This window comes from Impatiens glandulifera, chromosome 7 (assembly GCF_907164915.1).
Source record: "Impatiens glandulifera chromosome 7, dImpGla2.1, whole genome shotgun sequence".
Lineage (NCBI taxonomy): Eukaryota > Viridiplantae > Streptophyta > Magnoliopsida > Ericales > Balsaminaceae > Impatiens > Impatiens glandulifera.
The window spans coordinates 12,748,897-12,776,178 of record NC_061868.1 but is presented as its reverse complement, the minus strand read 5'-3'; the positions used below and the strand labels follow the sequence as shown (position 1 = coordinate 12,776,178).

At 33.0% G+C, this 27,282-nt stretch overlaps 1 pseudogene; it reads left to right on the top strand.

Annotated features, from left to right (window-relative positions):
* Positions 1-21,674: 21,674 nt before the first annotated feature.
* Positions 21,675-21,775, top strand: LOC124910955 (annotated as a pseudogene).
* Positions 21,776-27,282: the final 5,507 nt, after the last annotated feature.

Sequence of the window (27,282 nt, the reverse complement as noted above, 5' to 3'; positions counted from 1 at the left end):
TTCTTCTTCTTCAACCTCTACAATCCTATAAATTTTTTATCAGGTAATGGGGTACCCGTCGGGGATCGGGTACCCGACAAATCGGGAATGAAGATAGAAATAGTGATACCCGTCGGGTTCAAGGTTGGGTTTAGGTAATAAAATAGAAATTGGGTTTGGGGACTACTCGATGGGTAGAGTAGTCGTTGCTACCCCTACTTACCGTAATCTCTTTTACCACCAATTGACCTCTTATCTTGTGACCCACACTTTTTCATATTCCTCTTTATCTGCTTGGAAAATTACCCACAAATCATAATCAACCTTTAATCTCGTGACCTCACAAACTTTTACAATTCGATTTACAAGATCTCATTCATATATTTTAACCACTAATATCTCATTTATTATCATCCTCTTTTATATTACCGCGACCTCATTTTTTACCCTCACTTCGATAGACCAACAATCAAATCTCAATTGACATCTCATTTCGTGACCTCACACACTTTTACACACCTCTTATGTCTCTTTACTCCCTCGGTAAACAACCACCAATCTTCGACGACCTTTTTTGCCCCCACTTCAACAAATCAAGAAATATCAGCAAGGGTTTGAACAAGGCCATCGTTCAAGATTGTTGCTCTAACTTTAATCCTCGGTTCTAATGTCTTATTGGAATATGGGTAAAAGGAAAAACAAAAAGGGGAAATAAGTGCATGACTTTGTTCTTAACAAAATCAAAGAAACTATAGAGAAAGAAATTAACATAATAACTGAAGAAGTAATTAATAGAAAAGTGCAGAAAAGTAGCAAAGACCCAATTGATGCTCAAAAGCCTTTAAAAATAATGTAGGGATCATGGAGAAGAAATAAAAAGTTTGGATGATAGGGTGTAATGAAAGGGCCAATTTGTTTAGACTAAAAAATATTACCAAACTCCTGATGCATGCTAAAAAAGGAGAGATTGTACTTAGCAAGGAGAAAATGCAAAACACAACAGTCCAACTTAACATTCACTATCTTTAGGGCTGGAATTTACTCAAGAATGATGAATATGAAATGATAGTAAAATGGTTTGTTGCAACAATGAGAGAGTTAATGAAGACTTTTAAATCAATGACCTAGACTATCAAAAGTAATTCTACATGGAAAATCAATGAAGTCTGGAAGAACAACATTGAGAAAAAGGCTAAAGATCATGCATATAAAGTAAAATCTACTTAGTCAATATACAGACAAAAATGGAGGTACCAAATTCTCCTTTTGAATTTAAATTTCTCGTTGTAGTAGAAACAAATTATGTTAAGAAATGAGAAAATGTAGTGGTGGGAAACTACATAGGAAAGAATATAGTTTTCTTTCAAGTCACCAAAGAGGCACTTATGAAGCAATGAGAGGAAAATGGACTAGAGAAAATTTTAGGAAATGTACATGATCTCCACTTTTCAAAATTCAAGAAGGGATCAAATCTGGATGATATTCTGAAAATGAGCATACGTATATTGGATTCAACTACATGAAGTTGGAAAAATGGTTTGAAGATTTGAACCTATAAAGCAAAACTTAAGGAAAAACTCAGATATGGTTCAAACTTTAGAATATCCACGCACACATGTATAAAGTAGAATCTCTTAGTCATTTTGAAAGTTTATTGGGTAGACTATTATATATGGACTCAAATTCTGAAGAAGGAGGGCATTTTTAATTTGCTAGAATTAACATTGAGATGCATTCTCAAAAAATATTACCAGATAAAATGACAGTGGTTGACAAGAAATGAAAATCTAATGTCATGGGAATTACTTATGAGTGGAAGCACACATGTGTTCATTCTGCAATACTTTCCAATATGCCAACACAAAATGTGCTCAAGCTAAGGAAGAAGAACATAGAATACTGAAAGGCCAGGAAGAAAAAAACAAGAAAATAAAATAGAGGAGACTAACATTAAAGAGAAAAATATTGAGGAAAAATAGGAAGTTGAAGCCAATGAGGACTCTGAAAAGGAAGAAAGCAATGTGATTGAAAAAAAAGAGGGTAAAGGGGACACTAATTAAGAAGAGGATAAATGTTGTAATGAAACAAAGGACGAGGAAGAAGAAGGACGTTGATTCTCAAACAAGTCAAGTTGTAGTAGAGAAAACTATAGAAGAAGATACTCAGACTAATCAAGTTGAAGAAGAGGATACCAGTGCCGATGTAGAGGATACCAAAGTTGATGCTGAAGGAAACAAAGTCAAGAATTCTGAAATTCAAGTAGAAGACAACAAAGATAAGAACCTTAAAGTCTTGAAAAATAACACTTTATATCATATTAGCACGAATTCATACAAAGAAATATTTCACAATGAGAATAAGCAAGTCTCATCATCTTCTTCAATTCAATCTCCTTGCATCGCAAGAGAAAGAGGAAGGAGAATGGGAAGAAGGCCTTATGACATAACACGTTTATATGGGATAAACACCATAATTGGGGTAGTTATAATATGTTTTTGATTTTATTCTTTTTGTTTGTAATCTCTGTTGTTTGTTTTTGCGAATGCTACTAATAAGTTTCTTTAGAGTCTTTTGATTGTCATCATTTAATCATATGTATGGTTTATCTAGATTTGATTATTGACCTTCCCACTTTTGGGATTTTTAATAAATGATATTAACCGTTTTCTCAAAAAAACATCCAATACCAATTGATCACACACCTCTTAAATCTCGTCAAATCAACCACTAACCACCAAAATTAACCATTATCTTATGACTCACCATTTTTTATATGTCTCTTTATCCCATTTGTTGATAAACTACTCACCACCTGACCTCCATTTTGTAACCTTACACATTCAAATGCTTGTCAAATCAACTAAAAATCTGACCTTTATAATACACACTTTAAAATTTACAGTTTTTGGTCTTAAACATGAAATATGAACACCTTAACCGCTAGACCACTTGAGATTCGTAAAATAATTTTATAATATTGTGTATGTATATATATTTTGTATTTAAAATTAATTACCGTTTAGTTAATTAGTCAACATTTTGGGACTCACAGTTTTTTATGTCTTTTTATCAAGTTCGAAACATACATATAAAATTTTAATTTTATTTTTAACCGTTTCAAATTTATGGGTGGGTCAACCCACGATCCGACTAAAGTATTAATTACTCTCACATATATATTCAAATTAACCACAACTTTCGACCCGTCAAACCAAGAAAATTCCAATTAAGCATTATTATTATATATATATAACTTAGATTGTTAGGAATGTTGCGCGTTCATCAAATTTGGTGTTAAATTTAAAATATAAAAAGTTGTACTTAATTTTTGTTTTTATTAGTTTATAAGTTCAAAACATACCTATGTGATTATTTTTTTAAATATAGAATATTAAATTATTTAATAATAAAAGATTGTAAAGAGAGTCTTCTATCATTACTTATTTAAAAAATTTAATGTACAAATTTAGTATATATTTATAAATATATATTTAAAATAATTTTTATTTATAATTTTTGAAAATATATCATTAAATTTATTATTTAATAATAAAAAAAATCGTGGTTATTTTTTTAATATAGAAATCAAATAATTTAATAATAAAAAATGCCACTATTTTAATGTTGCGTTAAAAATAAAATATCAAATAACTTAATAATACCATTATTTTATAGTTTTATAGTGCTACTAACTTTTTTTTTTATTACTTATTTAATGTTTTAAAAAATATTAGTGTAAATGTTTTTTAAATAATTATGAATATATATTTATAATGATTAATAATCTATAATTTTTTTAAATACATAATTAAATTTATTTTTAAACATAAAAACTAAAAAAAACGCGATTATTTTTTAAAATATAAAACATCAAATTATTTAATAATAAAATATTGAAAAGTGAATAAAATTATTTTATAACTTTATATTGCTACATATTTTCCTCCTTCTATCGTTACATATTTAAAAATATTAGTGCACAAATTTTATAAATATTTACAAATATACATTTAAAATAATTTTTATTTATAATTTTTAAAAATACATAATTCAATTTATTATTTAATAGCAAAAAAATAAAAAAATAAATAAAAAACTTGGTTATTCTTTTAATATAGAAATCACAGGCATGAAGAAATTTTGAATCACTCATATTGTTGGCTCGAAAAAGAATGTCATTCATATATTTTAATTGAGAGAGAAAAATAATAGAGAAAGAATGATGAACTTTAAACAAAAAAAGTAGTGTAGTGGTACCAAATCTTTGATGGAAAAAAGTGGTTTAGTTGGGAGATGTGGAGAATTTGTGAGAGGAGTTGGTAGTAAAGATGATATTATCCACATAAACAAGGAAAAATGATATAATATGGTGAGAGTAATACATTAATAAAGATGTTTCGTTTTTGGATTCATAAAAACTAAGGGAGAGAAGATAAATTTTTTAAGTTGTATGATATTTACGAGTAGCTTAATTGAGAAAATAGATAGTTTTATGAAGTTTACCACATGGTTAGGATAGTCAAGATTAATGAAACTAGGAGTTAAAACATAAAAACTCCTTCATTAAGGGTTCTGTAAAAATGCATTAATTACGTTAAGTTGATTGATTGATCATTGATGAGTGACAACAAGATATAAGATAGTCCATATGGTAGTATGTTTCACAACTGGGCTAACTATTTTTTGGTAGTCGACCTCTTTTTGTTGATGAAAATCTTTTGCAACTATTTAGGCTTTATAACATTCAATGGAACTGATAACTTTTTATTTGAATTTAAAAACCCATTTACATTACACAATAATGTTAGAGGATTGATGAACAAGAGCATTAAGCTTATTGACCATGATAAAATGCCATTGATGATCTTTGTTGGCAATAGAAAAATAGGTGGGTGGAGATATGTAGATTGTTGTAATGTTTGCATTGTGAAGAATAAGATTTTTAGCAAATGTGATCATATGGTGCGAAGTGCATGGATGATGGTGGAGAGCCCATATTTACAAGTGAGAGGATTGTGTGAGTTGTTTGGTGAATATTAATGATTGGTAGTTAATGATGGTGGGGGTTGATACGATGGGGATTGTGACGTTGATGATGGGGTTTCATTAAGTGTTTAATCGAATAAGGTGATTTGGAGAGGATAGAAGAAGATAATGGAGATGGTTCTACAGGAAACCTAGAATATCAGAATCAACGGAACAAATATATTCAGAGTTAGTGAGTGTGGAATTGGGCCTAGGATTTTGAGGACCAATTTAGTGTGCCTCAATGTTAGGTACAAAAAAGGAAATAATCCATATATATATATATTGTATTATATGGAGAGAGAATGATATATTCTAAAGGGAAAGAATATATATATATATATTATAATAGGATATAATATAATATATAGAGAGGATGATTTTTTCCTAATTATGAATTCTTAAAGCCTATATATATTTAAATTGTAAACGAGTTGTAGAGTGTGGTGAGACTAAAACCTAGAACATACAGAGAGTTAGAATTTGTAATTATAACTCTATTGAATCGATTCATCGAAAGAAGGACGTCGGACATTGTTGGTCCGAACCTGGTAAAACTCTTGTGTCGCTATTCTGTTTATTCTTTTCTTTTAAGTTATTGTTCTACATCCATTACGATTGCTATATTTCTACTTTCCATTCTCCGGGTGATAGTTTTCACAAAAAACTGATATTAGAGCGAGGTTGGTCTAAGGCGGTCGCGGTTCGATTTCTTTGACTTGAGATGGGGTCGAATTCTAAGGTTGTTAGGATCGGGATCGCTGAAGGAGACTAGAGGTCTCGCTAGGGTGAACGCTTACACACACGCCGGTTGATAATAACCCTGTTAGAGGTTAATATCCGTCTCAATACTTCGCAAGTTGTCACAAACTCTTGAACCGAGTTCAAGTGCAGAACTGTTCGTTTCAACTTGAAGTAACACAAGCACGGTTTAGACAACAACAAGAGGACACAAAGTAAAAGAGAAACACAACACATGATTTTGGATGTTCGGAGATAAATCTCCTACGTCACCCTTTCTTCTCTAACTTTGAGAAGGATATTCATTTAGAATATTCATAAAGTTTACAATACGTATGTCGAACACCCGAGGCTTATTTAGTGCTCGTTTTTGACTTCTCATTATGTACACTTTGTTGAACAGAAATAGATTCTATCAACATACAACACTCACTACTCACACAGAATAAATGAATTTGTAATACACGTGAGATTCTAACACACACTGATTTGAACGTGTAAGCAATATGTGAGCAAATATGGTTCAAAGGTTCTTGCAGAATTCTTAGTTCGAAAGGTTTCAAGTTTGTAAGATTGTAGCGTTATTAAAGGTGATTTATCCGGTTGAGCTGAGTTCTATTAAATTAGAATATGACAACGATCACATTCTTCTTCAACGGATATAGTTCCTTGATAGTACATTGTCTCTTGGATCTGATTGGTTGATGATCGTATTGGTACATTCTTGGGATATCCTCTGATCTTGTTTTGATAATAAGTCAACATGGCCATTAAATGAGTTAATAATTTCCGAGGAGCATATCATCATGCATATTTGTATTATAATGATTTGGATATCTGGGATAGTGTGAGGGGTATCTGCTACAAAAAGGTTGTGTTGGACTTATACTAAAATGACAATCTGATCTTCTTTTAGCAGACTTCTACTTCCCAAAAAGGTTTCATCAGACTTATATTAAAATGGCAATGGAACAGTCTGATCATGTGAAGGCTCCCTTATGTAATTACCAGAAATGTTCTGTGTTGCACTAAAAGGGAAACTGCCGACTGCTCTCAATATAAATCTTTATTAGCATAAAACCGGTTCCGCCTCTTGGATCTGACCGATTAAGCTACCGATCTTTTTACCGATCTACCATTTTTTGTAAATAACCAGTGAATTTACCGTTGTGTGGATTTTACCAATTTTGTGTCTTATATAATAACTGAGAATTTTACCGAAAAAGATTACCGGACAAATATTTTACCGAAAGAATTACCAGTTCTACTTTGAGAGTAACTAATCAGTTTTACCAATCTTATTGAGTGGTAAAATCGAATTCTTCTACCGAACCGATCATATAGTCAATTGAAAAACCGATTGCGCAGCCTTTGAGAAACCAAATATATTATCGATTAAACTGCTGGTCGGTTTACCGATTCCGCTTCATAACATAGATCCGATATTTTTACCGATCAGTTGACTAATCTGTAAAACCGATTTCTTATTGCTGAGTCAATTATTGCTAATTCTGGTTTTTTTGACATATTGCCGATAATTTTACCGAACATCCTACAAATCGGTAAAACCGATTTCTTTCACTGAATTCGATTCATTACCAAAACCGTTTCTTGTATAAAGAGTCGAAGATAAATCCGATTTGCGTCGTCTTCATAACATCGGTTAACCGGACTGAGCGATAAAACCGATTTGTAAAGCCGAAGGAGAAACTTTCCGGTTTCGGTTTTACCGATTCCGGTTTCGGTTTTACCGATTCTTGTATTTCCGAACTTCTTGGTTTTCCGGATTACTTTTACCCTACACAAAGGATGGATTTGGTTAAGTTTTTTAGATAGTTAATTACTTACTAATTGACTATCTAATTTATCTAACAAGGGTGGATATCGAGAAGTTTGATGGGACGAAGGATTTTGGGTTATGGAAGATATAGATGAGGGCACACATAGGCAACATGGGAGTCGCTAAAGAACTCGAGGGGGAATTGAAATTACCAACCTCAATGGACGCGAAAAAAAGATAGAGGTGTTGGAAAGGGCCTATAACACCTTGATTCTTAGTCTTAGTGACAAGGTACTGCGAGAGGTTGTTAATGCCACGACGACAATAGAGGTGTGGCTTCAGTTGGAATCTTTGTATATGACTAAGACAATATCGTCTCAAATCTACATCAAACAAAGATTCTTCAAGTTTAGAATAACTAAGGTGAACGATTTACAGACGCATCTCGACGATTATGTTAAGATTCTCCTTAATTTAGAAAACATCGGGTAGAAGTACATGGATGAGGATGAGGCGCTGATGCTTTTGAATTCTTAACCAAAGTCATATGAGACGTTCGTAGACATACTCAAGCATGAGAGGGAGGAGCTTACCCTCGATTGTGTAATGAGTGCATTGAGATCGAAGGACCAAAAGAAGAAGAATGAATAGAGCAATGTGAGTGGAGATGGACTCTTTGTTCGAGGGAGAATCGAGAAAAGAGACAATAAAAGCAAGAATAAGAGGCATTCGAAGTTTCTCGAGAAGAAATCTACTAAGTACTACAACTGAGACAGGGAGGGGCACTTTAAGTGAGATTGTCCATATTTAAGTAACGACGGGAAGAAGAGCGGAAAAGCGACGGTTGTTTAAGAGGTCGAGAATGGGTACGAAAGTGTGGATGTTCTTGTTGTCTCCACTAATCAGCCCGACAAGCATTGGATTATGGATTTCGGGTGTTCGTTTCATATGACACCTAACGAGAGTTGGTTCAAGAACTATGAGAAGACTTCGGTGGGTGGAGTTTTGTTAGGTAATAACAAGTCTTGTAGTGTGATGGGGATCAGAACAGTGCGTTTGAAGACGCATGATGGAACCGAGAGGGTATTGACAGAACTACGACACGTCCTGGATCTTCGGAGAAATTTAATCTCTCTTGGCTCACTAGACCAATTTGGTTTTGCATATAAGGCGAGAAGAACGTATTGAGGGTCATAAAGGGGTCGCTAGTAGTAATGAGGGGTGTGCGAGAGAAGTGTCTTTACATCCTTCAAGACAGCACATTGGTTGATGATATGGCGGCAGTGGAACAACCTCGAAATGTACCACAAGTGTATGACATAAAAGATTGGGGAATGTGGGTGAGAGGGGTTTGAAAGAGTTGAGTAAAAGAAAATTGATGATTTGGAGTTTTACGAGAACTGCATATACGGTAAATCTACAAGGGTGAAGTTTGGGCGATCGGTTGAGTTGACTCAGAAGACACTTAGTTATATTCACTTAGACTTGTGGGGGCCAGCAAGGACTACAACTCCAGGTGGAGGTCGGTATTTTATCACCTTCATTGATGATTGTTCGTGCAATGTTTGGGTATATATCTTGAAGCACAAGGATGAGACATTTGCTAAATTCAATGAGTGGAAGAAGATGGTAGAGACTCAGACTAGAAAGAAGATTAAAAAGCTCCGAACAAATAATGGGTTAGAGTACCTAGGAGAGGAGTTCAATCAGTTCATCGGAAGAAGGCATGATTCGTCACAAAACTGTCTAACATATACCGCAATAGAATAACTTGGCGAAGCGAATGAACAGAACACTACTTGAGCGTGTCCAGTGTATGTTGTTTAAGGCTGGTCTACCGAAGCAGTTTTGGGGTGAGGCGGTTAACAATGCGACTTATCTTATCAATCGTTGTCCATCGTCGACACTGGAATTCAAGACACTAGAAGAAGTTTGGAATGACGCTCCTCCAAAACTCGACAACCTGAAGGTATTTTTGTGTGTGGCTTACATGCACCAACGTGATGGAAAGCCTGATCCGAGAGCGAAAAATCGTATGCTCGTTAGATACCCTGAGGGAGTAAAGGGTTGGAAACTCTTTTACAAGGATAGAGAAACATCCAAGTGTATCATTAGTCGTGATGTGGTCTTTAAGGAAACCGAGTTCTATTATGGAGCAACTTAGTTAGTCGAAGCTAGCGAAGTCGCTAGAGAGAGGATTGAATTTGAGGTGGAGTTTCTAAGAGGGATTACTAATGAATCGGTAGACATGGAGGAGGCTAGTGAAGAGGATGAAACAGACGGTCAGGAAGAGGAGGAAGGTACAGATCTGGAAGAGAACTTTAACTCATACCAATTAGCACATGATAGAGACTGCAGGATAACCCGAGCTCTAAAGAGATTTGGCTACTCCGATTTGGTAGCCTTTGTATTACTTGTGGTAGATGAGGTACAAGATTCAAAGCTGAAATCATTTAAAGAAGCGATGAAGAGCAAAAAGAGAACTGAATGGAAGTGTGCTATGGAAGAGGAGATGACATCGCTTGACAAAAACGAGACGTGGGAATTGGTGAACAAACTCAAGAATTAGAGGGTGGTTGGTTTAAAATGGATGTTCAAGTGTAAATAAGGTGTAGAGGATAGTCACAAGATAAGGTTTAATACGAGATTGGTAGATAAGGGCTTCATACAATGCGAAGGGGCCGACTTTAAGAAGATCTACTCCCAGTAGTGAAGCACACGTCCATTCGTGTGTTGCTCGCTCTAGTGAATCAGATTGACTTGGAGCTCGAGCAAATGGACGTGAAAATGACATTTCTTCATGGGAACTTGGAGGAGAAGATCTTCATGACACAATCCAAGAGGTTCGTTAAACCCTGTGATGAAGGCAAGGTATGTCTCTTTAAACACTTGCTATATGGCTTGAAACAATCCCCAAGACAATGATATTTGCGCTTTGATGAGTTCATGGTTCGTAACGATTTCGTGAGGAACAATTTTGATAGTTGTGTCTATGTCAAGTGGGTTGATGGTTACGGGGTCTTACTATTGTTATATGTGGATGATATGTTGATCGCATCAAGAAATAAGGACGAGGTTCGCAAGATTAAGAGTTTGTTAAGGAGTGAGTTCAAGATGAAGGACATGGGGCCGAAAAAGAAAATTTTGGGGATGATAATTAAGCAGGATTGGGAGAAAGGCTCCCTGTTCTTATCTCAACGCGACTACCTCCAAAAATTGGTTGTCAAGTTCGGGATGTCTGACGCCAAGGCATTTCAATCGCCCTTAGCTACTCATTTCAAGCTCTTCTCAAAGATATCACCGAGTATCGAGGAGGAAAATGTGAGAATGACAAACACCCCATATGCGAGTACCATCTGGAGTCTAATGTATTCCATGGTATGTACGCGACCTGATCTTTCTTACATGCTTAGTCTTGTTAGTCGTTTTATGGTAAAGCCGGGGAAAGAACATTGGGAGGTGACGAAGTGGGTTCTCTGTTATGTTAAAGGATCCTTAGATGTCGGTGTTTGTTTTAAACGGGCAGGTGTAGGTGATGATAAGTTGAGAAAATATGTTGATGTTGCTTTTGCATGTGACTTGGACAAGAGAAGGTCCCTAACATGATATGTGTTTACTTATTTGGATGATCAGTAAGTTGGAATGCACAATTACAATTCGTAGTTGCCTTTTCAACAACGGAAGCCGAGTATATCGATATGACAGAGGGAGTCAAGGAGACACTTTGGTTGAAGGGTCTCGTGGGTGAATTTGGGGGTGAAAATGATAAGGTGGAGCTATTTTGCGATAACCAAAGCCATAAACTTTTCCAAGAACTCAATGTTTCACGAGCGCACAAAACACATCAACATTCTGTTGGGAAAAATCCTGACAGAAACACATACGAAGAAAACAACTGAAAGAACACACTAACAGAATTTGATAAGAGAGTTCGGCCAAAATGTTGCCTACGTCTCCGAGCACTAAGACTATCAATTAATAAGGAAGAAGAGATACAAATATTGGGTGCAATAAACTAAAGAGGGGATAGTTTCTTTTATACACTAAGAAACTTCCCCAACTCCCATCATCTTCCGATGTGGGAATTATTCTAATTGTGAATATAATTTCTTTTATATACTAGGAAACTTCTTTCACTCCCATCATCTTCCGATGTGGGATTCTAATTGTGCCAAAAACAACAAATCTCCACCTTGGCACAATATCCAAATACTAATCTTCAATATTAAAATTAAACTTTCAGTGCTTCCAATTGGCGCTCTTCAACGCCGACTCAAACGCGGAATATGTTACTCAAACGCTCTCCACCATGTCTTTCATCTCGAACTCTTTACCCAATTGAGCCTTCAATTTATCAACTTCATATTGGCTCTTTGATGCTATCAACATATCATCAACGTACAAGATTAGATAGATGTAAGACTCATCTTGCAATTTGCGCAAATACACACATGAACTGAATCTGCTTCTTGTGTACTTGTGCTCAATCATAAACTTATCAAGTCGCTTGTACTATTGTCTAGACGATTGCTTCAACCTGTACAATGGTCTGTTCAACTTGCAAACCCAATTTTCTTTATCAGCAACTTTGAATCCATCTTGTTGATAAATGTAGATTTCCTCGTTCAAATGACTGTGTATGTCTGCGGTCTTCACATCTAGTTGAGCTAGCTCCAAATTCATCTGCGCTACCAAGGCCAACAAAATTCTAATGGAAGAGTGTTTAACAATAGGAGAAAGTACCTCATTATAATCACCTCCTTCCTTCTGAGCGTAGTCTTTAGCTACAAAATTTTCCTTGTAGAGAACATCAATTTTTTCGGGAAATCCTTCCTTCTTAGCAAAGATCCATTTACAACCAATAGCCTTCTTCTCTTTTCGTAGATGCGTCAACTTGCATGTCTCATTCTTCTAAATAGATTGCATCTCATCTTCCATAACACCTCTCATTTTTCCATTTTCAGTACTTCGACTGACATCTGAAAAAGTGGATGGAACATCATCTACGACTAGAAGTGCATAGGCCGCCATGTCAACAAACTGATATGGTTTTTGAGTAACTTGTCTTGGCCTGTTTACAATAATTGATTCAAGTTGTTCTGATGGTTCTTGGGTCAGAACCTCTTCCACATTTAACTCTTCGTCTGTCGTCGGAGAGTCACTTCTATTTGGGCTTATCTTTATCTACTCAAACTCCACCTATTGCGGAGTACAATCAATCTTGTCTGGTATTACCTTATTCAACATTGAATAATCTTCAAAAGTAACATCTCTACTGATAATGATTTCTTTGCATCCAAACACCAGAGGCGATACTCTTTAACTCCCGTAGTAAATCCCATAAAAAGAGCCTTCTTTCCTCGTTGATCCAACTTTGATTCAACTAAATGATAATATACAGTAGAACCAAAACTATGCAAAAAATCATAATCAATTGCAGGTTTTCCAGATCATACCTCTAATGGAGTCTTGCCACCAAGTGCAGATGATGGTAGGCGATTTACCAAATGTTGAGTGTATGACACAACTTCTGCCTAAAATTTCCTGTCTAACCCAGCAATAGACAACATACATCGAACTTTCTCCACCAATGTCTTGTTCATACGTTCTGATACTCCATTCTGCTGTGGTGTTTTTCTAACTGTGAAGTGTCGAACTATGCCACACTCTTGACATAACTTCTGGAATGGATCATTCTTATATTCTCCACCATTATCAGTTCGGAGAATTTTGATCCTTCTTCCTGTCTCGTCTTCAACTTGAGTTTTTCATTTAAGAAAAATCTCAAACACTTCACCTTTAATCTTCATAGTAAACACCCATACTCTTCTGGAAAAATTATCAATAAAAGTAACAAAATAATGTCTACCTCCAAGAGAAGGAGTCTTGGCAGGTCCCCAGACATCTGAGTGCACATAATCCAAAATACCCTAGGTGTTATGGATAACAGTGCCAAATTTTACTCGCCTTTGTTTTCCCAGAATACAATGTTCACAAAAATCTAACTTACAAACTTTTGTACCTTTCAACAATCCTTTCTTAACAAGAGTTTGCATAGATTTCTCACCAGCATGCCTCAATCGCATATTCCATAGTTTTGTTGCCTCTAATTCCTTACTACTCCCGGAAGTTGATACACATGTTATCCCATTAACTGTACTACCTTGATAGTAATACAAATTATTACTCTTCTTGGTAGCTTTCAACATCACTAGCGCTCCAGAGATTACCTTAAGAATTCCATTTTCCAATTTCACATGTAGGCCTTTTGACTCCAAGGCCCCCAAAGAAATGATATTCTTTTTCATATTCGGTATGTACCGAACATCTCTGATAATTCTGGTGGATCCGTCATCATTTCTCAGCTTGATTGAACATATCCCTTTTATTTTACATTAACTAGCATTTCCCATGTAAACAACTCCACCATCAAGTTCCTTAAAGTCAAAGAACCAATTTCGAACTGGTGTCATATGATAAGTGCAGGCTCAGTCCAATATCCACGCCTCAGAATGTGATGTTGTGTGTGACATCGATAAAGAGTATTCTGGATCCGCATCACCTTTGTTTTCTGCAGTATTCACATCTTCAGAATCTTTCTCTTTCTTCTTCAACTTTGGGCAGTTAATCTTCCAATATCCTTTCTCACGACAGAAAACACATTCATCTTTTGCAACTCTACTTTCAGATCTTCTTCCTTTCCCTTTTGATTTTCTTTGCTGATGGCCCCTAACCATCAATGCTTCATGTGATGTACCTATTTTGCTTTTTCTTTTGTCCTGTTTTCTCAATTCATGACTATATAAAGCAGAACTTACAGCATCAAGAGAAAAATTTCCCTTCGCATTAAGTAACATTGTTTCTAAGTGTTCAAATTCATCAGGAAGGGACGATAGCAACATCAAAGCAAGATCTTCATCCTCAAACTTAACATCAAGGTTTAATAGATCTGCTACTAATTCATTAAACTTAGTAATATGTTCATTCATAGTAGTACCTGATTGGTAATCAAACCGAAACAACCACTTCTTCATAAGGAGCTTATTCTGACCACTCTTCTTTAGAAATTTGTCCTCCAATGCTTGCCACAGTTTCTGTGTAGAAGTTTCATTCTTCACAACATACTTCTGCTCTCTGGTTAGGCACGATCGAATTGTTCTGCACGCCAGCCGATTCATGATACTCCACTCTTTTTCTTCTATACCATTTGGCTTTCCGACCTCAATAGAAACATCTAGACACTGCTGAAAAAGACAATCTAGAACCTCACCTTGCCACATGCCGAAATGCCTAGTTCCATCAAAGATCTCCACCGCAAACTTCAAATTCGACATCGGTGTCCTCGTCCAGGATGACGAAGGAGTTGACGCCCCTTTTGAAGACTCCACCATGCCAAGGACGAACCTTCGGCTCTGATATCACTTGTTGGGAAAAACCCTGACAGAAACACAAAATTAGAAAATAACTAAAAGAACACACTAACAGAATTTGATAACGGAGTTCGGCCAAAATGTTGCCTACGTCTCCGAGCACTAAGGCTATCAATTAATAAGGAAGAAGAGATACAAATATTGGGTGCAATAAACCAAAGAAGGGAGAGTTTTTTTTATACACTAAGAAACTTTCTCAACTCCCATCATCTTCCGATGTGGGATTTATTCTAATTGTGAATATAGTTTCTTTTATATACTAAGAAACTTCTTTCACTCCCATCATCTTTTGATGTGGGATTCTAATTGTGCCAAAACAACACATTCAACTTCACTACATTCGAGATGTCATAGCGAGTGGAATGGTAGTTGTGGAAAAGATTTACACGGATAAAAATCCCGTAGATATGTCCACGAAGGTGGTGATGGGAATCATGTTTCGAAAATATTGTAACTTGATTCACGTCATAAAGTTTAGAACATAATCAAAGAAATAGGAGGATCGATTCTAAGATGTTCTTAGTGATGAGGCTCATTCGTTTGACAATGGATATAGAGGCAATGTGGAGATTTGTAGAATCGGACTTATGATTTTGAGGCCCAATTTAGTGTGCCTCAATGTTAGGTACAAAAGAAGTAAATAATCCGTATATATATATATATTGTATTATATGGAGAGAGAATGATATATTTTAAAAGGGAAAGAATATATATATATTATATAATAATATAATATATAGAGATAATAATTTTTTCCTAATTATGAATTCTAAAAGTCTATATATATTTACATTCTAAACGAGTTGTAGAGTGTGGTAAGACTAAAACCTAGAACATACAAAAAGTTAGAATTTGTAATTATAACTCTATTGAATCGATTCTCCGAAAGTAGGACGTAGAACATTGTTGGTCCGAACTTGAGTAAACTCTTGTATTGTTATTCAGTTTATTCGTTGCTTTTACGTTATTGCTCTACATCCATTACGATTGCTATATTTCTACTTTTCATTCTTCGGGTGATAGTTTTCACAATAGTGAGAAACTTAGACTCCTTAAAGGAAAGCTGGATATCATTGATCTCAAGAGATATTGTAAAATTTCAATAAGAGTGGAGGAAGCTTGAATGAAGTTGGAGGACATACAAAGAAAAGTGAGGAAAGAAACAAGAGAAGAGGTACTACCAACTAGACGAAAGAAATAGATAATTCAAAATCTTGCCAATAATAGAGAAGAAGAAAATGAGGCGTTGACATGATTTAAAGATATAAATACTTCTTTCTTCTATAAGTAATGCTCTTAAAGAAAATTCAAGAACTAAGTGCTCAAGCTTACAAATTCTAATGAAGAAATATTACAAGGACAAAAAGCAGTTCATGATGAAGCTATTAACTACTATAAGGGTTAATTGGTACTGAACTGGATACTGCATGGTCAGAATGTTGCTTTAACATATTATTCAAAGAAAAGTTAGCTTAGAAAATTGCATCCAACTGATATCAAAAGTGAGTTCTGAAGAAGTGAAAATGGTGTTATTTTCAATGAAAGGAGACAAAAGTCCTAGACCTGATGGTTTCAATGTGAACTCCTTCAAATAAAACTAGGACATTGTTGGAAAAGATGTTTGTGATGTTGTTTTGGAATTCTTCCATAATCGGAAAATGTTGAAGTAGTGGAATGTGACAGTGTTGAATTTGATTCCCAAGATTTCAATTCTAGAGAAAAAAATAGGACTTTTGTCCTATTTCATGCTGCAACGTTATATACAAATTAATTTACAAAATTCTTTCATAAAGTTTTAAATTAGTCATTGATAAACTTGTAGGATTAAGGCAATCAACATTTATTCATAAACGTTCTATTTCTCATAACATCCTACTTATACAGAATTTATTCCGCGTGTGGTTTACAAAATCAATATTAAAAAATATTTTGACTCAATCAAATGGGACTCCATACATGAATTTATTTTAGCAGTAGGGTTTCCAATCATTTTCATTGAATGAATTATACAATATGTTTCTACCCCTCACTACGTGGTAAGCGTGAACGACATTCATGGAGGCTTCTTTAAGGGTGAGAGAGGAGTTAGGCAAGAAGATCCTCTATCTCCTTACCTCTTTCTCATGATCATGAAAATTCTTGATTACATCTTTAAAAAGATCTTGAGAAGTCATACTTTTAAATTTCACCCGTATTGAAGGATGAAGCTATAACTCATATACGTTTCGGTAATAATTTATTTTTAGAGGCTCATGGGGATACGATATTTATGAAAGTAGAATCAAGTATCTAGACATGTGCAATCAAGGATCAAATTGCATGGTCACTGAAGTAAAATTATAAGATCAAGGAATGGTGCTTACAAAATGATGAAGTGCACCATAATAAATGAAAGAGATTACTATTCTAGCATGATCCTTGGCTAGAAAATAATCCCATAATACTCAAAGATGAATTTCAAGGATGCAGAATCAGAAGAAGTTGTCTAAGATTCTTAGTTAGAGAAGTTTATGAAGGAAAATGTGAATCAATTCTGAGGCGAATTCTAAAAGGAGACAAAATTCTGAATTTGATTAGTAATTGCAGTTCAATGAAAGAAGTGACATTCTATCTTAAGAAATTGAAAGAAATCGAAAGTGTGTTGCTAGTTTGGCATGAAAAAGCATTAGAACAAAGGATTAAGTGGTCGACTGACATAAAGTGGTCTGGTTTACAAAGATAATCCCTCGATACCAATTCATCCTTTGGCTGATTTACAAGAAGAGACTGACGAAGGGAGATAGAATTCAAAAATACATGAATATACATGATGCTAATTGTCTAGTCTATGTAGGGACCGAGGAAAGCATAAACCATTTATTTGGTAAATGCTCATTCATATATATATTTTGGTCTAATTTTGCAAGGGATATGAACATCTCTAACTTCCCAAAAACATGAAATAACATCAAAGAAATGATAATGATGAAAGGGAAGAGAGACAACTTCTATACAAATTTGCTGAAATGCTTCTATAGAGCACTGATCTACAATGCATGGAGAGAAAGAAATGCAAGATTTTATAGTACAATGCGCAAATCAATGGAGAAAATCTGGAAAAATGTAGTTGCAGACGGTAATGCACTAATTTATACTTGGAGAGGAATTAAGAAGAATGAAGAAAATTGAAGAAAATTGAAGCTTAATCCAAAGATGGAATATCTCATATGGAATAGTCACCAACAAAATTAAATTAAAAATGCTTTAGGCATTTTTTGTTTGTTGTAATTTTGTTTGTTGTTTGTAATTCCACCTTGTTGTTTATTTCTTTATCAAAACTAAAGCTTGTCTAGGTTTGATCTTAACTCTCAAATTATTCTCCCACTTTTGGGTTTTTTAATGAAATGACACTAAGTTATTTCTCCCACCCCCACAAAAAAATAGAGATGATAGTATGGTTGTTTGGTATGTGGGATTGATATATTTTATGAATGATATTGGTGGCAGAGAGGAGTGATTTGGTTGGATAAAGTTGAAAAAATGAATGTTTTTTCATCGAAAGTAATATGTCGTGAAATGTAGATACAATGAGTAGAAATATGTAGACATCGATATCCTTTGTGATGAGGAATGTATCAAATGAACGTGCACCGAATAGATTTAACGTTAATTTTGTGTTGATGATATGCTCTCATTAGATGATTCCATGCACATTTGAAAACCTTCATAGATTCATTATCAAGTGTTCATTTATACAAACATTGATATGGAGATTAATTACCCAAAACGGGTGTGAGAAGTCGGTTGATGAGATAAACAACATCATAATATTCAGATGGCATAGAAGATTGAGCTTTTAATACTTGACATGTCTCAATTAGATAACGAATTTTATGTTCGCAACATCGTTTTGTTCTCTTATTTATGGACAAGAAAGATGATGCTGAATTACATTGAGCTCGATTAAGGATTTAAAATTGCGGTATTTACTACCCTAGTTAGTTTGAAGAATTTTAATTTTTTGTTAAATTGATTTTCTACCAAGACTTTGAATTAATTAAAGGTAAGTAAGACATTAGATTTCTTTTGGATTAGATAAACCCATATGAAGAGGCTAAAGTCATCAACAAAATGTACACAGTAATGATAACTAATGTTTGAAAAACCAGAGATGGATCCCATACACGAGTGAATTAAATCAAATGGAGCATGAATTTATAACGTAAAGACATTAAAAAGGAGTTTGTGCGCTTTCCATAATTGATAGGCTTCAAAAGTTGAACATTTTTATTTCCATCTGTAGGTAACATAAAACATGAAATAAAAGATGATATGATAGAAGCTGATGAATATCTCAAACGTTGATATCATATTGTTGTTAATGATCGGGTGTAGATATGAGTTTGTTTATTTGTAGGTTGTTGAGAAAGATATTATAGTTTGTATTTAAGTTTGTCTCGAAGTACCTCTATCTTCGTAGTGATGTCCTTTACCGAACAATAAGATGAATAAAATTCAAAAGAATACGTTATTATCAGCCGTAATGACGAGCAATGCTCAAAAGATTTTTCTATTTCTAATAGTCAGGTAAATACAAAATATTTCGTAGATTTAGTAGTTTTGGAATTAAATTAATCATAGAATTGCCAATATTATAAATTGATAAAGACTCACCATTACCAATAATTATATTTTGCATTACATTGATAAGGGAATGAGTTTTAAGATTTTCTAGATCAATAGTAATATGATCTAATGCACTAAAATCGGCATACCAAGTGGGCTCGGAGATGACCGTTGTTGATGCCATCACTAGGGGTGTTAATTAGTTTAGCTTTTGGGCGGTTTGAGTTTCTCGGTTTGGGTTTTTAGAATTAATTTTTTAACCAATTTAAAAACTAAATTGAATTCGAATAAATTCTATTTAAACTGAACCGAATTCTAATTCGAAACAAATTTGATTTTTTTTTAAATTAAAACGCCAAATGAATTTTGAATTCGAATTATTTGAATTCAATCCAAATTCAAATTCGAATTAAAGATCTTATCTACTAAAAGTCTAAAACTATATAAAAAACCACTCAAACTATTTTTAGTGACTTACCACTGATCTTTAATGTTCGACGGTTAAAAGAATGGAGTAAAATAATGTTGACGACTAACAAGATATTACTGTTGAGATAACTAGATATGTGAAGAATTTTAGATAACTTTGAGTTATAGATGACATGAGCGACTAGAAAGACCAGGAATGTGGACAACTAAAGAGAGAGGAAATGGAATGAGGAATTATAATTTTATTGGGCTAGATAAGAATATTAGGATATAGTAGGAGACCCATAGTAACTTAATATCTAATAATATGTAATAAATTATATAATAAATAATCGGAATTTGATTCAATCTAGAAGCGTTTTGAGTTTAAGCGGGGACCATGACTATGGGGTGTCATGCTAGTTCTCATTTAATTCCAAAAAATAAATAAATAATAAATATTGAATTTGGTTTTCAGTTTGGTTTTCGAGTTGAAACAAAACTCGAAAACCAAACTAAAAACCGTATTTGAATTCGACTCGGTTTAGAATTTGATTCGAAAACCGAAAATGAAATTCTAATTCGGTTTATTCGAATTCGATGAATTCAAATTCGATAAATTCAAATTTTGTAGGATATTAGATTTAGACTAAATAATGAAACACTTATAGTCATCAATTCTATACTAGAATTAATAGACATAATTTTTTTTATCAAAATGATGATGAAAACCTAACAGAATATTCAAAAATATTATATATATATATATATATATGAGAAATGATTAGGTGAGGGAATTTAGTGAGGGAATTTGGTGAGAGAATGATTTGGCATAATTTTATTCGCTGAAAAAATCAAATAATTTTTCTTTTTTTTTCTCTTTCCTCCCACTTTTATATTTCTCAACCAATAACCAATAAAGGTGATTTCAAGTCATTCCCTCACCAAATTCTATATCTCTGTCACTCCTATATATATATATATATATATATATATATATATATATATATATATATATATATATATATATATATATATATATATATATATATATATATATATATATATATATATATATATATATATATATATATATATAGATGGTTTACTAATATTATCGCATTTATTAAATTTGTGAAAATTATTTCCGTTACAATTTCTAAATTTGATTTTGGATGATTATATTTTCCGTTAAAATTATTTTTACGAGTTTAGTTAATATGGATAACCTAAATAGCAAAGTGATACAACTGTCCTATTTGCATCAACGGCGGTAAATGATCAGCAAGCCTATAAAAATAGCAGATTTGAACCCCATTTTAAATCATTCATATAATTTATCTCTCTAGGGTTTTAGGTTTTAGCATTTCAATGGCGTCTGCTTACTTCTTGCTGCAATCGCATCAAGGTTTCTCTCTTCTTCTTTAAAATATCAATTGTTGTTTATAAATGTTGTTTAATCCTGACGACTATGCTTTAATTGGAGCGGATTTCTTTAGTGTTCGTAAATTCCATACATATTCGTCGCAGATTGAGCCTCCTTTCGATTTATGAATGGTTGAGATTCTCTCTCTTAGGAGATGGAGTTTCCTGTTCTTCGTAAGGAGCGCGCGATCTCATATCCTATTGCCTTGAGTAGCAGGTTCTGCCATTACCTTTTGGGATTTGCCATGAGAATTACATTCTTATTCTGAATAACTTGATTTTTGCCTATGAGGATATCAGTTAAAATAACACCATCTTTCGGGACTGAATGGCCTTTTGGCCTTTTGGCCTTGATGTTATAAATTCTGCATTTCTGAGGCTATATGTTTCCCTTGTTCAAATTAGACAATGAATAGATTCCAAAGAACATGAAGATGAACATTGGGGCAATGGATATTTTTAGATTATAATGAGGTGATCATGATGTCTTATCATCTATGTGTTGTATATAATGGGTTTGAAATTATAGATATTTTGGTATATTAAAAATATTAGAAATGATAGGGCCCATTTTATTTAGAAAATGGAATATGAAAGAGAATGAGCTGATGGACACAAGTCTAATTCGCTTAGACTGAAAACAAAAAATTCTTCTATACACATTTTTTTTTTCAATCTTGCAATTATCACACATTCCTTCTCCTTTTTCCTTCCCCAATTTCTCTTTCCAACCAAGAATTGAATGAACCAAATATACATGTTCAAGCAACTCATACTCATACATGGAAGAGAGTGAGTTCCTCTACAAGAGATCAAGACAATTATAAATCTATTTGCAAGTTGGTTCTTTTAATTTAATATATGGAAGAATTTGCAAACAACTATTGGTTTGGTTAAAAAAGGACTATTGGTTCTTGTAAAAAAGGACACCTGATTAATCGAGATCAATAGTTCGAGTTCGGGAATCAATGAAGACAATAGAGATCATGACGTTTGTATATCTCTTTTTGGAAATTTCCAAACAACTATTGGTTGGTGTTTACTTTCTAAAAAAATAGCTAATGTTATCCAACTAAAGATTGGTGTTTACTTTCTGAAAAAATAGTGTTATCCAACTCTTAAAGAGTGCCTTTCAACTATATAAGAAATTTAGTTGGAAAAGAATGCCAAATTCATTTAGGGATTAAATGTTTAAGAATAGTTAAATGAATGTATTCCGTTTTTAACTTAACTAGCATAATGTTTTACAAAAGTAAAAATAAATAATATTCACCTCTTTGTGGTCATCATTATTTTTATTGTTTTCATCTTCTTCGTCATCAATATTTATGATTTGAACATGAGTGATTCAATGGTTGGAACAGCGTAGTGATCGTCTTATTTTTCTCATTCATAAAAAAAAATAACAAATTTAATAAAAAGACATTCATTTAACTTTTTTCATTAGCACCGACCTATTCCTCTTCGACCTATTCCTCTTCGACCTCTTACTCTCATTACTCGGTTAACAATATCATATTTTATCTAATAGACCTCTCATATTACTAATCTCGTGACCTCTTACTCTCATTACTCAGTTAATTAACAATATCCTATTTTATCTAATAGACCTCTCGTATTACTAATCTACATTACTTTTACACTCAAGAGTATAACTATATTTTACCTCACTTTTGACAAACCAATCATCTTATCACCAATCTCTTTACCCTTATTTTTTTGGTATACTAACAAATTCATTCATATATTTAACCACCAATATTTTTTTGTTCTCCAATTAACGTCTCATTACTAATCTCGTGACACATTTCTAGTATTTTGTATCTTAATCATCTCATTTCATTATCGCGACTTCATTAAAACCAACCATCAATCAATTGATTTATAATATGGTGACATCACTTCCATACTTCGGTCAATCAATTATCTTAGTCACACATTTAACCACCAATATTTTTTTTCCCAATGGACAACTTTTTTACTAATATTGTAACTTCACACACTTTCACACATCTCTTATCCCTTGCCAAACTAACCACCAAAATCCCAATTGACCTCTCCATCTCGTGACCTCACATTTTTAGACGTCTCTTATTCATCGACAAATCAATTACCAATAACAATCGATTAATAATATCATGACCTCACACTTCGGTCAATCAACATTTCATTCACATATATTTTTAACCATCAATCACAATAAACCTCTAATCTTGTGTCTTACAATCCTTTCTTATCGACCTCTTATCCCTCAGTAAACTAAGTACCAATCTCAATCTTAATGGCCTCTTATCCCTTGGAAAACCAGTCACTAATCCCATCGACCCTCTAATCTTATGACCTCATACTTTCACATGCTTCTAATCCTTCAATAACCAACTATCAATGACAAATGACATCTAATCTCATGACCTTATGATCATTTGTTACCGGTCTCTTATCCATCGCCAAACTAGCCACCAATCCCAATGAACATCTCCATTTAGCGACATCACACTTTCACACACCTCTTATCCCTCGGCAAAACAACCACCAATCTCAATCACACTTTCACACGTCTCTCTTATCTCTCGATAAACCAACCAATGACCTGAATCGACATTTTATCACTCGACAAACTAACCACCAATTCTAATATTATCGACCTCTTATTCATCGATAAACATTTTACTCATCTCAATCGACCTCTCATCTCGTAATCTCGCATTTTAACACTTACATGTCTCTAATTCCTCGGCAAACTAACCACCAATCCCAATCGACCTCTAATCTCGTGATTTTACGATTTTTTGTTATCGACCTCTAATCTTAATACATCATGATCTTTTGTTATAGCCTCTTATCTATTGGCAAACCATATCCCAATCTCACTTTCACAAGTCTCTTATCCCTCTACAAACCAATGTTACAAGTCTTTTATCTCTCAGAAAAACAACTATCAATCTCAATCACACTTTTACACAACCTTTTATCCATCGATAAACTAACCACCAATCCCAATCATATTTTCACACGCCTCTTATCCCTCGGCACACTAACCACCAATCTTAATCACATTTTTACACACCTCTTATCCCTCTACAAACCAACCACCAATATCAATCACACTTTTACACGCCTCTTATCCCTCAACAAACAACCACCAATCTCAATCCACCTCTAATCGCGTAACATCACGATCTTTGTTATCAACCTCTTATCCCTCGACAAACAACATCTCAATCATACTTTCACATGTCTCTTATCCCTAGGAAAAAAACCATCAATCTCAATCGATATTTAACCACGTAATCTCACACTTTGGTCAATCAAATATTTGATTTATATTTTTTAATCACTATCATTTGTTACCGGCATCTTATCTCTTGATAAACTACATTCCAATCACACTTGATTAAAGAGTTGTACTTGTTTTCTTATGTTGCAAGTTTCAAACATACATATAGCATTTTTAATTTTACTTTTAATCGTTTCAAGTTTATAAGCAGGTCAACCCACGATACGACACAAATATCCATTTAATCTCACATATACATTTAAATTAATCACGACCCAACAAATCAAGTAAATTCAAATAAAGCATTATTATTATTATATAGATTATTTAATATGTATAAAAATTTTGAATATATTAAAGCTCTTTATTTTAGGACATTTATAATAAAAGTTATTATTCATTTTTTATAAAAAAAATTAAAAATTAAACCATTTTATTTTTGTTAATGTATATTATTTGTATTCAATATTAATTGAACTCAACTCTCTATCACAGATCTTTAATTAAGTTTTATTTTATTTTATTACTTTAATATAAGAAAATCATTATTCTATTCTAACTAGGTGGGAAATTTTTCAAAAAATCAACATTGTTGTAACAATATTTTTTAAATAGTGTCAAAAGTGATTTTTTTCATTCAAAAATATATTATTAATTAATGTTTATGCACTAAATTAAATCTAATGAGTTTAATCAAATATGTATTAACATCTTTTCAATACAAATTCCTATTAAATTAATAGAATGTAAAATGAATTTATTTGTTTTATTTGATGGTCTGATATTGAAATTTATTATTATTATTATTATTAACTAGGAAGATTCTCGTGCGATACATACCGATAAAAATAAAAATAAAAAAAATAATAATAATAATAATAATAATATATATTCAATGTTTAAAATTCTTAATAAATTACGAACAATATATTAAAATAAAAAATAAACACTCTCATTACACATTTTATTCACTTCGGTAAAACAACTTATCTTCTCACATATCTCATTACATATTATTTCCGAATGAACCTCTCATCTCGTGACCTTATACTTTCACTTTGGTCAATCAAACATTTGATTCATATTTTTTTAACCACTTTCAATTGATACCGACCTATTATTTCTCGACAAACCACATCCCAATCACACTTGGTTAAAGGGTTGTACTTATTTTGTTATATTACAAATTCGATACATACATATAACATTTTTAATTTTACTTTTTACCGTTTTAAGTTTATGGGCGGGTCAGCCCACAATCCGACCTAAGTATCCATTTACTCTCACATATATATATATATATACAAATTAACTACAGCTCTCGACCTGACGATTCAGACACTTTAAAAATTAAGCATCATTATATATATATAAATTAGTTAGTTAAAAAGTTGAACTTATAATGTTAAAATGTCTTGCGTTCATCAAATTTGGTTTTGAATTTAAAATATAAAGTGTTATTAGCCTAGTTGGTTAAAGGGTTGTACTTGTTTTGTTAGGTTGTAAGTTCAAAACATACATATAATATTTTTAATTTTATTTTTAACCGTTTTAAGTTTATGGGCGGGTGAACCTACAATCCAACCCAAGTATCTATTTACTTTCACATATATATTCAAATTAACCACAGCTCTCGACCCGGCAATCGAGACACTTTAAAAATTAAGCATCATATTATATATATATATATATATATATATATATATATATATTTGTAAGCTAAATAAATTATGCATCTTGTTTGATCTGGTCTATTATTATTAATTTTAAATTAATTAAAATATAATATGAAAGAATGCCAATTTCACACACCAAGTTGTATAAAGGTTATAAGCACTAAAAATCTACATACCAATTTATTAAATTAAAATAATTATTTTGATTTATTTTTTAATAAATAAAATAAAAATAATTAACCCATGACCAAAAATCAATTAATTAAACTAATCATCGTGATAATTAGAGCCTAATTAATTAAGAAACATGGTCAAAATAATAAAAATAAATTATTTGAGATAAATGTTGTACTCACTTATCTTAAATTCATTTTTTTTAAACTAAGAATTAAAAAAAATAATTTATGATAAAATGAGGTAGTCATTTCATCCCTAAAATTATTTATTTAACCCTAAAAATATACAAAGATAAATTGATAAAATATTTGTCATATTTATTTTAATATTGTGTGTATTTAAAAAGATTAAAAATAAAGTCAATAGGCTGAAAGAAAAATTATTTCAAACAAACCCTTAAGGTTTTAAAATTAAAACAAATCAACAATATAGTGTGGTCAAAAATGAGAAAATTGCCTGCAGCAAGAACCGTGTCCATTGGATGGACGCTGGAATTGCATCTAAAGCATAAGAGCGCTCCGCGTAGCCCGTTGTAGCCGAGGAAAAGTGCGTGCACATCGCACCGAATCGGGTAACGCCCCATTAGCCAAGACGCTAACGGACCTCCCAAACGCAACGATGCTTGACGTAACGCCATCTGAATGCGCTAAAGTGCATGAAATAACGTCGTTTCATGTGCCACCTTCGTCTCTAACGCATCACTAGAGGAATAAGCATCAAAGACCCGTATTTGATTTCTTCTTTATGAAACTTCCTCCA